General features: G+C 46.7%; 1 long non-coding RNA gene across 3 annotated transcripts; it reads left to right on the plus strand.

The window, feature by feature from the left end:
- The first annotated feature begins 821 nt into the window (after positions 1-821).
- Positions 822-8,227, plus strand: LOC127391133 (uncharacterized). Of its 3 annotated transcripts, none has more exons than XR_007891004.1 (9): positions 822-1,793; positions 1,950-4,048; positions 4,129-4,181; positions 4,273-4,336; positions 4,414-4,484; positions 4,668-4,714; positions 4,822-5,813; positions 6,588-6,785; positions 7,111-8,227. It is a non-coding gene; the product is annotated as an uncharacterized LOC127391133 (long non-coding RNA). The 3 variants fall into 3 exon arrangements; XR_007891006.1 differs by having other exon boundaries at positions 4,273-4,323; XR_007891005.1 differs by having other exon boundaries at positions 1,950-4,028.
- The last annotated feature ends 2,079 nt before the right edge of the window (positions 8,228-10,306 follow it).

A 10,306-nucleotide genomic window follows, 5' to 3' on the forward strand; every position in this document is an offset into this window, starting at 1 on the left:
GGAGGGAGTTTCTTTTTAATCTTCAGGAGCATTGTTCTCTGTCACTGTGCAGTACCATGAATACAAAATGATCCCATTTGTGAGATTATTTTATTTCCTGCCTCTCTCAGTTTTCGTAGTATCTGCACACTGACCTCACTTTTCCCAGAGGCAGACCTTCAAAACATACAGCTACCATAAGGAAATATTTAAAGATCTGCTGCATTCTTCTTTAATCCTAATGCTCCCTACAGCAAATATGCTTGGTAGTGGAGCATAACTATTTTTTTAAGTCTCTCTTTTTTTTAATTCAAATATCTGTTCTAGAGAACAAACTTGATTTTTTTTTTTTTTTCTTCACTCTTCTGATCATGGCAGGTCTGTAAAACTGGAAAGCTTTACACTTTCTTTATATTTGGTCACTCTTATGATAAAGGGATAGATGTTCTAAATGCAGAGTAAGCTTTTGACCAAGAAACCTTTTATATCTAATTTATTTCCTTTTTTTGCCTATTGTAGATAATTAACACAACTTTCTACTATGTTAGCTTTGTTACTTTTTTGTACCAAAGGTTTATTTTTCTTTGGTTTTCTATAAAACTCAACCTTCTACAGCCCCTCCTCTGAAAGCAATGCTACTTTGGCTTTTCCTGAATAAAGGTCTCAAGAAATGCTTCCCTTCGTGCCCTGCAGCCAGTGGGTTCAGGTGTGCTGGGCACAGCTCTTCCTGGATGGCCAGCAGAGAGGGTGGGTGCCCCTGCAGCTGCTCTCTGTGCTGTTCACCCCTGCTCCTCGCACCGTCCAGGCGGCTGCTGGTGCCACCTGCTCAGCCCCAGGGGCACAGGGAGCCGGAGCCACCGGCAGGTCCTGGAGCAGGGCAGGTGCTGCTGGGGAGTGCCCACCTGAAATTGCTGGCGAGCTTCAAGCAAGTTTAAAGTGGATTCATCATTTAAGGATATTTAGAATCAGGCACCATAAGTGCAGCCCAAAGGTACTGGAGAGCTGTTACTGAGGAAGCAGGAAGATGAGCAAAACTAGATCCCCTCCACTCCAGGTACCTGGAGGCCTCCCTGCAAACAAACCACAGTGCCTCCCTTCCCTTGAGCCTTCCCCAGCCCTGCTTGCCCCACACCAGCCTGCCTGCAGGCCAGGGGCCCACATCTCTGCGCTCTTCCTGGGTGCCCAGCCCTACCCAGGCAGCCACTCGCAGGGCCTGTATGCACTTAGTATCCCTGGGGATGGGACCCCCTCCTTCCACCTTGCACTCTGCTCACCCACCAGCACAGCCCATAAAACTTATGAAACCATCAATAAATCCTGTACAAAGTCTCTAATCAGTCCTATATGTAGCCCCAACACTAAAATAGTCCAGACTGCCCCACCATTTCACCAACTCCAGAAGCTTCCTCAGCTTGTCCCATTGCCTTGGAAAAAACCCAAATGCAGCCCAAAAAGTAGCAGCTGAGCCCTTCAATGCACTTCATCCTCATGGAACAGATACCTGTCCCTGCCCAGTCCACAGGAGATTCCCTGGGAGTGTGTAGTTGCTACTGTCTTCTCTATCCCTGCTCTGGAGCATGATCCCACAGACAGGTAAACCAGACGCTGCTCTCCCAGCTGCTTAATTCCAGCTGGTGTTAATTCCTGCCCCTTTCCCAGGGGATTGTGGGAAGGGTGGTGGGCCCTGGGTATATGAGCCTTGGCTTGGAGCTGCGGTGGCAGCTCTAGAGTTGTTGGAGTTTTTTGTGTGAGTGTGCTTGCAGAGTGAAGCTCACTGGCTTCAAGAGGCATCTGTGTTCTGCAAGAGTCTCCAGGTAAGCAGTGTGTGTAATCAGAAGAATGTATCTTGCATGCAGTTTTTTTTCTTGAATGTATCTTGCATGTGTTTTTTTTTTCTTGTGTTGGTAACTTCTTATAGAATGTTTTGGGGTGAGAAGGTTTAATAATTTGTGGTCTTTTTGGTTTTGCAGTAATGAAGAGGAACCTTGTAACTGCAGGACCAATGCAGTTGACCAACTGTGGAGCTCTCTTTAAACAAGGATGGATTGAGACTTCTGGCCTTCTGAAAGCTAAGTTGAGGGATGGGTGCTGGGGAAGGCTCAGAGTGGACAGACAAGGTTGGGAATTACAGGGAGGGGTTTTAAAGTTAAGAGGGGACTGTCTGGGAACTGTCCCTTTGGGCACGTAAAGGCAATGGGTTACTCTTCAGCATGATGTCAGTGTGTGCCAGGCAGGGCAGCTCCAGCCTGCGTGTCTCATTGTGTAGTTTGTGTGATGCATCATCTTTTGTGTCTCAGGCCTTCCTTGGGTCTCAATCTCCTCTGTGTGCTCTAGGAGCACAGCACTCACCTTGAAGCCCATCCTTAGGTCTTGAATATCTGTGCTCATCGTCATGGCGCCAATGGGCGCTTCTGTTCTTGTGTTAACTCAAAAGCACAGCTCGGCCTCGTGACTTTGACGTTTCTGCTCAGTCCTCTTTGGGGCCGGTGTCGTGGTCAGTGTTGTCAGTACTGCTCTGGAACCTTCTGTTTCACAGGGAGCCCTTTTTCTGGGCATTTTTCCATGTGTCCTTTTGTTCTTGGGTCTTAGCAAAGCTTCTTGTGCATCTGTCTATTTCAGTTCTGACTGTTGCTTCTTGTCATGGATTGTGATGTTTGACTCTTTCTCTGTGACTGCCTTGTGGCCTCCTTACTGTTGAAGTCAGAAATAGATTGACTACAGGAATATTGAGATGAATTGTATACCTGTTAAAGACTTGGCAAACTGACAACTGCTTGACCTAAGTGACTTGACTTTTGACTTGACTTGTGACTTGATTTAGTGCAAGTAGCTGAAGTGATAAGGCCTTAGGCTGCGATTCTAATTCATCCTTAGCTGAACACCTGTGATGGACCTTATACAGACTTTCACTCTACCACCTCTAATAACGTTGAAACAAGATGCAGACAACAAGATAATGAGTCAAAATTATCTTCTACAATGGGAAGATGCATTGACTGAAACTTAACTTGGAGAGAGCAAACAAAATCAGAATGTGGAGGGATTTTTCCAGCTGAGAAACAAGTGGAAGAGAGCAAAGAGAAATTTTCCAGGCAAGAAGTGACTGATGGTGAACAGGGACCCTCAGAGGAGGACAGAACCCATCAGAATGGGATGATGTCATCATTGTGGGAGGTAATTGGATGAACAGTCAGAAGTACCAGTGTGTGGTCAGACCGTGAGCCTTTAAAAGGCACAGGTACAGTCCAGGTGGAGTCACTCTCCAGAGGCACCCAGCTCAAGCTGCAATAAACTGATTTTGTGGCAGAACTGAGGGTGTGAGTCTTTCTTTACAGTCAGAGGTGAAGACTGAATCCAGCTGCACCCAGGCTCCTCCCTGAGAAGAAGTTTAGAAAGCAAGGAGATCTGCTCTGAGCCTCACAACTCGACAAGAGGGATGTTCTGGACTCTTCAACACTCATCTCGTGCTTGCAGTCCTGTATGTCTTGCCACCTGGTAGCATCTGCATTGGAAGAGGAGTTTTTTTGTTGCTGAGAGTTTCCTCTCATGCTTGTGTCACATCCTTTGTGTTTGTGTGTTGTGTCTCTGTGCTGTTGGGTTGGAGCTGCTCTCTCTGGAGGCTGTAGCAACTGTGGGGTTGGGAGAAGAATAGCAACGAGAGCCTGTGGTTTGTGTTGCTGTGCTGCCTGTGCCTGTTGGGGTGGAGATGGAGCATTTGAAGTGAAGTAGCAGCCCTTAGCAGGGGAGGGCGGTTATTTTCATAGTGTTTTTGAGAAGGGGTGGCTGGAGCTACCTGGGAGAGGCTGCTGGAGCCATAGCCAAGCAGGTTGGGTGTCCAGGGTGTTAAGGCCTGAATGTGTGGGGCGTAATGTTAACTTGTTTTTTAGCTCCCTTGTAGGTAGTTAGGATCTCAAAGATGTTCCTAAATGGGAATCTCTGGAATTGCATCTGGCTGATTGCTTGTTACTGCTTTTTCAGATGCAGGGAGAGGAGCCACGCAGCAGAGGGTGATGGAAGAGAGGAGCAGAGCGTGGTGAGGAGCTGGGTCGGTGCGTATTGAAGAGTCTGGGTGAGTTGTCCCCTGGGTTGTGAGGGAAGGTGTGACTGATGCCTCTATCAACTGGCTCATGGTTTGGGTTTGTTTTGTAGGTGCAAAGCACCGAGGGAAGCAAGAGATCTGCACTGGAGGTGACTCGAGCAAGGTCAGTGACAATTAGCAGGCTGATCTGGCAGTTGTTTTCCAGGTGTTGTGTTGTCAGTGTGTGATGAGCATCCCTTGTTTGTGTTTTCCAGGCAGCACACAGGGCTGGACGTGGCAACCTGTGACCATCAGAGGCCGGACAGGTGAGCCACGAAGGTGAGAGTGGTAGATGGGAATAGCTGTGGGCAGGCTGTGGGCTCGGGCAGCATCTCAGCATGTGCTGTATGCTTCAGTTTTGCAGCCTTGGAGCAGTGGAGCAGCATGCCAGCGGGCCATCTGTGGAGATGACACAGGTGTCAGCCAGGTTGGTGCCTAGGAGAAAGTTACCTGTGGGAACTCAGTGAAGCATTTACCTCTTGGGTGTGTAGGTGCTGTGCTGGCTACCATTAGGGTTGGGTGGGTGTTTGGGGTGAGCCAGGGTGGTAGCAAGGAGGGTCATGGGACTTGTCACAAGCACAGCAGTGATTTGGGTCTTTTGGTATCTTAGATGCCACAAGCAAGGATGGCCTCAGCGTCCGATTCTGGAACCAGCAGGTGAGCAGAACATCACGGGGGTTCTGAGCAGGGGATGTTGAAGAGGTTGGCAGTGTCTGATGTGATGCTTATCAGTACTAATTGTGAGTTTGTTGTTGTTTTTCCAGATCACTATGAGGAGCCTGGCGATGGCAGGAACATCCCGGCGAGGATGGCTTGTTGAGGAGGAAGGCTGCAGAGCCCCGGCCATCTGAAAGCTAAGTGGAGGGGCTGGGAGGAGCGGACAAGGTTGGGGACTGGAAGGGAGGTTTTCAAAGTTGGTGTAGGGGAGAGGACTAGCAGGGCACAGTCCCCTTGGGGCAGGCAAAGGGAGCGGGTTACTCTTCAGCACAATGTCAGCATGGGCAGGGCAGCTCCAACCTGTGTCTGGCGCGTACTTCGTGTCGTCTGTTTTCTGTGTCTTAGACTGTGTGTTCCTTGGGTCTTGGTGCCTCCATAGCTCGGTGACCAGCAGGCACCTCGGTAGCCCTCCCAAGAGTTCAGAATGCATCACTTCACTGGCACAGAGCCTGTTGAGCCCTTCTCATCTCACAATTACAGCTTGACGCATGGATCTCTTTGGCGTGTGTCACATCCTGGCTGTTTCTGAGCGTTCATCTCTTGCGGTGGCCAGCCAGGTGCTGCCTGCAGCTCTGCTCTTGAGTCTGCTGTTTCCATAGAGTCATTTTCTGGGGTTTCATCCCCATGTCCTCACTGGTCTTGGGTCTTCAAGCATGGCTTCTCACACATCCCTTATTCTGGTTTTGATGGCAGTTTTCTCTTCTGTGTGGCGGCAGTTGCCTCTCCTTGGCAGGTCTGCTTTAGAGCATCCGTGCCATTGTGGCACCGTAGGGCTTCTCTGCCAGCATCATCTTCCCTGTGGGAATCTTTCAATGAGCAAGGACAAGAGACTTATAGAAAGTTACAAAGGTCTTGTGAAACAAAGATCCTGATCTTGTTGAAACAAGAAGATGGGGAAGCACGTGCTTTGCTTAAAATGTGGCAGAATTGCCGAAGTTGGTGTAGCTGAGCGACGTCTGCTCGTGACAAAATCAACAATATGGAAACCAGATCTTCAGCATTTAGGCTGCCCACCTCCAACTGAAGACCTACCCACTGTGTGTGCTGTAGCTCTAAATCAGAGTGAGAAATTCACTAACCAATCAGAGTAGAGTAACTGTGTATCTGTATTAGGTGGAGGAAACTAACCACAAGTGCATAAATGTACATAGCCTTGCTACTTCAGGGGGCAGCTTTGTGTCTAACCCCCTCTTGCCCTGTGTTTGCCTAAATGAATGAAATAAATGAAAATACCTTGGCTCTGTATGTATTTGGCATCTTGCATACCAGGTGAATGACCCCACTTTTGGTATAACGAGGTATAACACTCGCAGCGTCCGTGTGTAGTCCTGGTCTGTGTGTGAGGGTTGGAGCTGCCCTGCCCAGGGATGCAGCAGTACTGATGACAGGGTAGCGTAGTTTTATGGGGGGGTGGAAGTAAGTTGGTTTGGACCAATTCTGTTGGCAGAGACCATACGGTCCATCTCTGGGCCAACAGGTGTAGGCAGTTGCCACGGTTGTGTTCACTTTTCTTTACGGTCCGGGGCTAGGATTGGATCCAGCCACACCTAGACTCCTCTGAGAAGGAGTTTAGAAAGCAAGGGGGTCCAGTCTGAACCTTGTGACTGGTTGGGAGCAGCCGTTAGTGTGGAAGGGGAGCGGGTCAGATCTGGAAGGTGCCTTAGCTTGCACAGATGGGGCTCCCTAGCTGGCTTTTCTTCTTCTAGCTGTAGTGAGAAGGTATATGCAAAAGGCAGAGAGACCTCTGGCCTCACCAAGCTACCTGTGGCTGTGCAGGTGACTTGCTTTACAGGGTGTGTTTGTGTTGTTTCAGGTGCAGAGCAACGAGCAGCAAGGCCAAGGGCACGGAAGAGGGGAGCAGAGTGCCGGCTGAAGAAGGACAGGCATCCAGCGCTGGAGTATCGGCAGGACAGCTGGTGGTTCTGACAAGCTTGAACTTTTTTGGCCGCATTTTCTGGGTGCGAATCCAAGTGTGAAGCGAGATGTTATCAGCAGAGCAGCCTCTGGCAAGGTGAGTGATGGATGGGGTACTGAAGCAGCAGGTTTGAGGTGCAGTGTTATGCAGAGGGACAAGCCAAAAGGCACGGAGGGAGCAGAGTGCTGGAAGGTGAGTTGGCCGACGGTGTTGGAGGGAAGAAGCAAGTGGTGGCTGTGTTAGCTGCCTTCTAGGTGTTGGGGTTTTTATTTTGGAGGCACAAAGCCAGGAGCAGAGCAGGACATCAGCACTGCAGGTGACTTGGGGGAGGTGAGCAGTGACTAGTGGGCTGAAGTAGCAGGTGTTTCTCAGGTGTCATGTTGTCAGTTGTTTTAGGAGCATCCCTTGGTTGTGTTCATAGGTGGTACACAAGCCCTCCTAGTCCCCTGGGGTCCCTGCCTGGATTGTTCAGGATGGCCTGGTGCTGTGCATTGCATTTCCAGAGACAAACAGCAGCTTGGCAGCTTGTGGTCAGGACTCCAGAGAGATCTGAGAAGGCCCCAGAGCACCTTCTGCATCCTCTCACAGTCAGCATGTGAGTGAAGTGATGCAGGATTCCCACCTCTGTGCCGGTCCCGCATGTCATCCTCTTCCCCCGTGGTTCCAGACTGTCAGCATGGGAGAGACTTGCTTCCCCTCCAGGTCCAAGTGTTTCCCAGTGCGTGAGGGACCTGCCACAGAACTTGAGCTTTCCTATTGCATTGATTGAAGAGCTGCATAACATTTAGAGCCTGGTGTAGGTTGGCTTCTTCCTGCTAAGAAGCCATTTCTTCACAAAATGCTTTTCTTTGTCTAAGATGGAGACATACAAGTAGCGGTGACCAGATCTGTGCTTGAAAATGGACTTGATGGAGAGTACCAAACTTCTCTTTCATTGCAGTCTGTAATGATTTTTTTGGCCTCAAATGTTTTTTGTGCTGCTTCTCAAACACACTTTCCCAGGCTTTTTTTAAATGTAAGCAGACACTGAAAGAAAAACCAGCACTCAGAATATTGATGGAGAAAGAATTGTGCACAATTTCAGAACTTCACAGACTTGTTTATAAGACTTACTTATTTGAAAAACTGACACACTTGTTGCTAATCAATTAATAACGCATTATTTTTCACTTCATAATGGAGTCACAAGCTGCTGTTGTCAGACCCTGATCTCTGGGAGGCTCTTTGTAGAAAATCATGCATAGGAATAGGATCATCCTCTAGGAAAGCTGGAAACACTGTGGTTCATAAGTTGGATTTTTTTGTGGAGTAAAACCTGGCCCTGTTGGGCAAGCCTCTTGGAAATACCCCTGCTTTCCTAGGAACTTGCTGGAGAATCCCAAGGCAGACTGACCATGACACCTGAAGCAGATACCAGCCACTGGTGTGTTCAGATGCTGAACAAATATTTCTCATACTCCCTTTCAACTGTTGGAAACCTGCCAGAGTTAAATCCCATCTATAATTTCTGGAGCTTTGCTGTTTTCCTTACTTTTCTGCCTAAGGTGCATGATCTGAGGTGTTAATTTCAACTTGGACTGGAAGATGCAGTTAAAATACTCATCTTTATGCAGAAAGCAACCAGGGAAGACATTCCCAAGTGTAAGTGTGGTAATTAATAAGATTGTAATTATGAGAAAATTACAGTTTCTTCTGGAAGTCACTAGCAAGTTACAACCAAAGAAAGAAGTGGATGTCAGGATAAGGGACCCTATGACCATATGGCATTGGAAGACATGGATTAGGATTTCTCTCTGTGGTTTGGCTTGACAAAAGCAGTGTGGAAAAGACAGCTGAGGAGGTTCTGCTCCTCTGTCTCATGATAGAAGAGGAAAATGCATAATGAAATGTAAAACTCTGAAGTAGCTCAGTGAGTTTCCATGTTCTGCTTATTATAGGGACAAGTTAAATTCCCCATATACATTCTGTGCTTTAAAAAGCAACAGTTCAGATGAACAAAACTGATCTCAGCTGGTGCATTTCTTTACCAAGTGGGGTTCTATGGTCTCTTTGAGCAGTCTATCAGCTGAACTGCTGGGATTTTCCATTTATTATTTTCTTTTTAAATTCATTTTACATGACTAAGAATCAGTTATGTGGAAAATCGACTCCAGGAAGCTTATCTCAGTGAAACCCAAGAAAAGGCAACATGCTTACATTAGGATGAGCTATATCCCAAGATAAACTTTATTAATCAGGTTAAAAGAAGATACAGAGACCTGAGAGTATTTTAATGTTACATCAATATTTTTTATTTATATAACAGCATTGCCTGACTTGGTTTGTTTCTCCATGCAGAAAAACTCATAGGTATGTAAAGCAAAAAGCTCTGGTCTTAAGAGGCAGTATGGGTTACTTTAATATATGCCAATTGGTGTGGGGAGAAATTCATTCTGTTGTAGTAAAAACATCTCCATCTTTATAGACCTAGCAGACTTTATTTGTTTACAAAAGCTTTAGTACCAAAAAATACATTAATAAAAGAGGCTAGAAAAACATATTAGAAATATTAGTCTGTACTGGCAAAGGATTCTTTTAACAATTTTAAATAAAGATTTTCCAGAATTTGGTGGGGGGGAGAAAAAAAAATTTACCTGGAAAACCATGCTGACTGCAAGAGGAAGAACACCATTTGGCATCTGATTTTTTTTTTTTTTTTTATTTACTGATTTTTGTTACCTAACCAAACACTCACTTACTGGTTTTATCAAAGCTAAAAGAAATTGTCAAACATCCCCCACTAATTTGAAATTAATTTGTTGTCTAATCTAAAATACTCTAAAATAACCTCTGTCTCTGAGCAGGGCTTGGCCTGCTAAAGTCACAGCTCTGATCTTGAGGGAGTGAGTCCTCAGAGAAGAGCAGGGACAGGACTGATGTCATTCACAGCATTTTTCCCTGGCTGCCTGGAGCCTGATAGCTGGTTCCAGGTCTTCTACCTTCAGCAGGGATCAGTGGGAATCTCAGCAGGAGGTTTAAACACCCCCATCTGTCTCCCAGCGAAGGTCTGCTGTTGTGTGTTCACATCTCCTTCACACTTTCCCTGCTCCTGCATTTTCTCCAAGATCTTTTCTCCTCCTCTTTTGAGGAAGATGCCAGAGTGACAGTAACAAAAGCTGGAACTTTTGGTAAAAATACATTCGATATTTCTGCATGTCATGGACTTCTAGGCAGTGTTAGGTGCTTGCTACAGCTACAGCCATCTCCAGGTTTTCTCTTAACTTTCTGCAAGGGAGCTGTGCATAGTGGTAAATAGCATGATGCAAATCAGACTCACCATAAACTCCTGTGAGATGGGCAGTTGTTGTACAGAGCATCTTTGAAAGGGGAGCAAAAGCAAAGCTCAAGGGATGACATGATACCTCTCTAATGGTTTCCTGAATGATTTGCATGTATGCAGATTTATGCATTCTGTTTGTATGTGCTTGTTTCCCAAAGCTCTGTATGATTAATTTATTTCATCCTGGTTTTGTAGTAGCTTGAAATTTTTCCATGCACTGTTCAATATCTGGTTCTATTGCCCTCAAAAGTGTTGAGATTCCTAAATCACATTCAGCTGTTCCCCCTAAATGACTTCT

Source organism: Apus apus, chromosome 15 (assembly GCF_020740795.1).
Source record: "Apus apus isolate bApuApu2 chromosome 15, bApuApu2.pri.cur, whole genome shotgun sequence".
In the NCBI taxonomy this organism is placed as follows: Eukaryota; Metazoa; Chordata; class Aves; order Apodiformes; family Apodidae; genus Apus; species Apus apus.